The following is a 6000-nucleotide window of genomic DNA, read 5'->3' as shown; positions in this document are numbered from 1 at the left end:
GAGGCCAACATCCTCCTGATACCAAAGCCTGGCACAGACACAACAAAAAAAGAGAATTTTAGACCAATATCCCTGATGAACATCGATGCAAAAATCCTCAATAAAATACTGGCAAACTGAATCCAACAGCACATCAAAAAGTTTATCCACCATGATCAAGTGGGCTTCATCCCTGGGATGCAAGGCTGGTTCAACATACACAAATCAATAAATGTAATTCAGCATATAAACAGAACCAAAGACAAAAACCACATGATTATCTCAATAGATGCAGAAAAGGCCTTTCACAAAATTCAACGGCCCTTCATGATAAAAACTCTCAATAAATTCGGTATTGATGGAACGTATCTCAAAATAATAAGAGCCATTTATGACAAACCCACAGCTAATATCATACGGAATGGACAAAAACTGGAAACATTCCCTCTGAAAACTGGCACAAGACTGGGATGCCCTCTCTCACCACTTCTGTTCAACGTAGTGTTGGAAGTTCTGGCTAGGGCAATCAGGCAAGAGAAAGAAATCAAGGGTATTCAGTTAGGAAAAGAAGAAGTCAAATTGTCCCTGTTTGCAGATGACATGATTGTATATTTAGAAAACCCCATCGTCTCAGCCCAAAATCTCCTTAAGCTGATAAGCAACTTCAGCAAAGTCTCAGGATATAAAATCAATGTGCAAAAATCACAAGCATTCTTATATACCAGTAACAGACAAACAGAAAGCCAGATCATGAATGAACTCCCATTCACAATAGCTTCAACGAGACTAAAATACCAAGGAATCCAACTTACAAGGGATGTAAAGGACCTCTTCAAGGAGAACTACAAACCACTGTTTAGTGAAATCAAAGAGGACACAAACAAATGGAAGAACATACCATGCTCATGGATAGGAAGAATCAATATTGTGAAAATGGCCATACTGCCCAAGGTAATTTATAGATTCAGTGCCATCCCCATTAAGCTACCAATGACTTTCTTCTCAGAATTGGAAAAAACTGCTCTAATGTTCATATGGAACCAAAAAAGACCCTGCAATGCCAAGACAATCCTAAGCCAAAAGAACAAAGCTGGAGGCATCACGCTACCTGACTTCAAACTATAGTACAAGGCTACAGTAACCAAAACAGCATGGTACTGGTACCAAAACAGAGATATAGACCAATGGAACAGAACAGAGCCCTCAGAAATAATACCACACATCTACAGCCATCTGATCTTTGACAAACCTGACAAAAACAAGAAATGGGGAAAGGATTTCCTATTTAATAAATGGTGCTGGGAAAATTGGCTAGCCATAAGTAGAAAGCGGAAACTGGATCCTTTCCTTACTCCTTATATGAAAATTAATTCAAGATGGATTAGACTTAAATGTTAGACCTAACGCCATAAAAACCCTAGAAGAAAACCTAGGTAATACCATTCAGGACATAGGCACGGGCAAGGACTTCATGTCTAAAACACCAAAAGCAACGGCAACAAAAGCCAAAATTGACAAATGGGATCTAATTAAACTAAAGAGCTTCTGCACAGCAAAACAGTACCATCATAGTGAACAGGCAACCTACAGAACGGAAGAAAATTTTTGCAATCTACTCATCTGACAAAGGGCTAATATCCAGAATCTACAAAGAACTCAAACAAATATACAAGAAACAAACAAACAACCCCATCAAAAAGTGGGCAAAGGATATGAACAGGCACTTCTCAAAAGAAGACATTCATACAGCCAACAGACACATGTAAAAATGCTCATCATCACTCGCCATCAGAGAAATGCAAGTCAAAACCACAATGAGATACCATCTCACACCAGTTAGAATGGCAATCATTAAAAAATCAGGAAACAATAGGTGCTGGAAAGGATGTGGAGAAATAGGAACAATTTTACACTGTTGATGGGATTGTAAACTAGTTCAACCATTGTGGAAAACAGTGTGGCAATTCCTCAAGGATCTAGAACTAGAAATATCATTTGACCCAGCTATCCCATTACTGGGTATATACCCAAAGGATTATAAACCAAGCTGCTTTAAAGACACATGCACATGTATGTTTATTGCGGCACTATTCACAATAGCAAAGACTTGGAATCAACCCATATGTCCATCAGTGACAGACTGGATTAAGAAAATGTGGCACATATACACCATGGAATACTATGCAGCCATAAAAAAGGATGAGTTTGCGTCCTTTGTAGGGACATGGATGCAGCTGGAAACCATCATTCTCAGCAAACTGTCGCAAGAACAGAAAACCAAACACCACATGTTCTCACTCATAGGTGGGAATTGAACAATGAGATCACTTGGACACAAGAAGTGGAACATCACACACCGGGGCCTATTGTGGGGAGGCAGGAGGGGGGAAAGATAGCATTAGGAGATACATCTAATGTAAATGACGAGTTAATGGGTGCAGCACACCCACATGGCACACGCATACGTATGTAACAAATCTGCATGCTGTGCACAGGTACCCTAGAACTTAAAGTATAATAATAATTTTAAAAAATGAATTAGTAAGTATTTTAAAAACTAAAAAAATTGTTTAAAGCAAAACATTAACAATGTATCGAGAGATGTATAACACATGCAAGGGTAAAATGTATGACTACAACAGCACAAAGAAAGAGAAAGGAAAAAAATGGAAGAATGCTGCTGTAAAGGTACTATATTATATGTGAAGTAATGTAATACTATTTAAAAGTTGACTCTGATAAGTTCAAAACGCATACTGTAGCCCGGGCATGGTGTCTCACACCTGTAATCCCAGCACTTTGGGAGGCCAAGGCAGGCAAATCACTTGAGGTCAGGAGTTCAAGACCAGCCTGGCCAACGTGGTGAAACCTCATCTCTGCTAAAAATACAAAAATTAGCCGGGTGTGGTGGTGTGCACCTGTAGTCTTGGCTACTAGGGAGGCTGAGGCAGGCAAATTGCTTGAACCCTAGAGGCAGAGGTTGCAGTGAGCTGAGATTGTTCCACTGCACTCCAGCCTGGGCGACACAGCAAGACTCTGTCTAACAAAAACCAAAAACAAACAAACAAACAAACAAAAAAAAACAAACACATACCCAGATGTAAACCCCAGAGAAACCACAAAGATCAGCATTGCCCTGATATCAAAACCAGAGAAAGACATTACAAGAAAAGAAAAACAGGCCAACATCCCTTATCAACACAGACACGGCCGGGCGCGGTGGCTCAAGCCTGTAATCCCAGCACTTTGGGAGGCCGAGAAGGGTGGATCACGAGGTCAGGAGATCGAGACCATCCTGGCTAACACGGTGAAACCCCGTCTCCACTAAAAAATACAAAAAACTAGCTGGGCGAGGTGGCGGGCGCCTGTAGTCCCAGCTACTCAGGAGGCTGAGGCAGGAGAATGGCATGAACTCGGGAGGCGGAGCTTGCAGTGAGGTGAGATCCGGCCACTGCACTCCAGCCTGGGCGACAGAGCGAGACTCTGTCTCAAAAAAAAAAAAAAAAAAAAAAAAAAAAAAAAAAAAAAAAAAAAAAAACATAGACACAAAAAAACCTTGACCAAGTTTCAGCAAAATGAATCCAGGAATACATAAAAAGGATAATATAACATGCCCAGGCAGGGTTTATTCCAGGAATGCAAAGTTAGTTTAACATTAAAAAATCAGTGCTTATACTAACAATAAAGGAGGATACCATATGATCATTTCAATAGATGAAGAAAAACATTTGACAAAATCAATACTCATTTGTAAGAAAAAAAAAATCTCAGTAAATTAGGAATAGAAGGGAACTTCCCCAACCTAAAAAAGAACATTTTTGAAAAATCCTACAGCTAGTATCACACTTTATAGTGAAGATTAAGCGCTTTCCCCCAGTGACTGGCGAACAGAGAAAGATATTCACTCACCATTTCAACTCAGCATTGCACTGGAGGTCCCAACCAGTGCAAAAAGGTAAGAAAAAGAAAGATTATACAGAAAGAAGGAAAACTCTCTTTATTCACAGATGACGTTTGCATACACAGATTACACTAAGCAATCTACAAAAAAGCTACTAGATTTCTTGATTATATTTTCAGCTCATGGAGGGCAGGGTATTTTGTGTACTCCTTTGTATCCCCTTTATATTTGATGCATATCTCTACAGTCACTCTTCCTACTGTCTTATTCTTTTTCTGCTCTGTATTATAACTATCTGTGCATTTGCATGTCTCCCCAGCACTTACACCACCCTCCCTCCCTAGCTGCTTGAGGTAGGGGAAGAATTTGTCTCTTTGCATCTCCTAAGACATTTAGCATGATGCCTGGCACACAATGGGTGCTCAGCAAATATTTTTTGATCTACCATTTGTTGATCTGATTTCAGAAGACCACAAGGATATTTGTGTGCAACTGTGTATTGTGCCCCAGAACTTATATGACTTCATACTGTGTAGCCTATTTTTGGCAATTTTCATTAAAATGTTATCTTATTGTACCTGGAAGACTGTCATTTCAATTTTATTCTTTGTTCCTTCTTGCATGACTCACATCTCTTAAACCAGAAGGGTATGACAGAAGGAATTCACAAAGGGTTTGGGCAAATTTATGAATGACATAGTCATAAATGCCTGGGTATAAGAAGTGAGCAGCATGCAAAGGGGAAGGAGATAACTTGCATTTTTTTTTTTTTTGATACGGAGTCTCGCACTGTCGCCTAGGCTGGAGTGCAATGGCACGATCTTGGCTCACTGCAACCTACACTTTCCGGGTTCAAGCGATTCTCTTGCCTCAGCCTCCTGAGTAGCTGGGATTACAGGCGTGCACCACCACATCCAGCTAATTTTTTGTATCTTTAGTAGAGATGGGATTTCACCATGTTGGCCAGGCTGGTCTCAGATTCCTGACCTCAAGTGATCCGCCCGCCTTGACCTCCCAAAGTGCTGGGATTACAGGTGTGAGCCACCGTGCCCAGCCGAGAACTTGCATTTTTAAAGTGCCTGTTAGGTTCCAGGGGACTATGTGTTAGGCACTTGACATACATTATATCTCATTTAATCTTACAGAATATTTCAGTATAAAGACAGAACATCTATTTATAAGACCCAGCCTACACCCATTCAGGCCCATAGCTTCTCCACGTACCAGAGGCAGTATTCATCTTTATTAAAAATTTATCAATCTTTTAACACAGATGAAACTTTGGATTTGCTTTTGTTTCTCAGGAATAGAGCATTTATTCTCAGTTCAGGCTTCTACAGCTTAAAACTTGTTTCTGACATAACTTGATCAGTTTATAAACTCCCAGAGCTTTAAATTACAATGCAATCTGAGATATTCCCACAGCAATAACAGCGATTACATTTGTTCACAGCACTTACCTTTATATTTCATTAAGCTTCCAAATACTGAATAAAGGTAAGACAAACCAAGATAAGAGACTTCTATTAACCCTGACATCAGCAAATTGTCTCAAATTATAGTGTACCTTCTATTTGTATTCTAGACATATTGAATGGTTTTTCTGAGATACATATTGTACCTCACCTGAGGTTAGGAGAAAATTGGAAGAAAATTAGTTTAAGTTGTTTCTAATTTTTAAAAAATAATAGCAACTTTAAAAAGCATCATGCTCCCAAGTGTACAGATACTGTATCTGTCAGAAATCATAACATTAAAACTAAAGCGGCATCCCTAATCCTTGGGAAATAGCTTGAGAAGGTGGGGCTGCATGTACCGGTTTGTTATTTTAAGTCATCCAGTCTAAGGTCTGTAGTTATACATCTTAATCTATAACATGGTTCCTGCTTGCAGGGGAACTGGGGTGATAGGTAGGAACAAAGGTATGCCTTTGGATTAGTGATTATCAGCACACTCACAGGTCCCAGACAGCTTTCCGTGAACTTGTTTTGGAAAACTAGAACAGACATCTTTGCTTTGGAAAACATAAAGCCCATCTTGTATGACTAAAGAAAATGGCAAGGGCTCAAATGATGTTTCACATTTTGGATGATCCCATTCCAGCCTCTGTGTGCCACTAA

General features: G+C 39.7%; 1 protein-coding gene across 2 annotated transcripts in view; it reads right to left on the bottom strand.

Moving 5' to 3' along the window:
- HDAC8 (histone deacetylase 8) overlaps positions 1-6000 on the bottom strand; it is a 265909-nt gene that overhangs the window by 134861 nt on the left and 125048 nt on the right. The window lies entirely within an intron of this gene.

The sequence above is a fragment of the Piliocolobus tephrosceles genome, chromosome 12 (assembly GCF_002776525.5).
Source record: "Piliocolobus tephrosceles isolate RC106 chromosome 12, ASM277652v3, whole genome shotgun sequence".
NCBI lineage: Eukaryota > Metazoa > Chordata > Mammalia > Primates > Cercopithecidae > Piliocolobus > Piliocolobus tephrosceles.
Note: the sequence above shows the minus strand (reverse complement) of the source record. Positions and strands in the feature narration are given on the sequence as shown.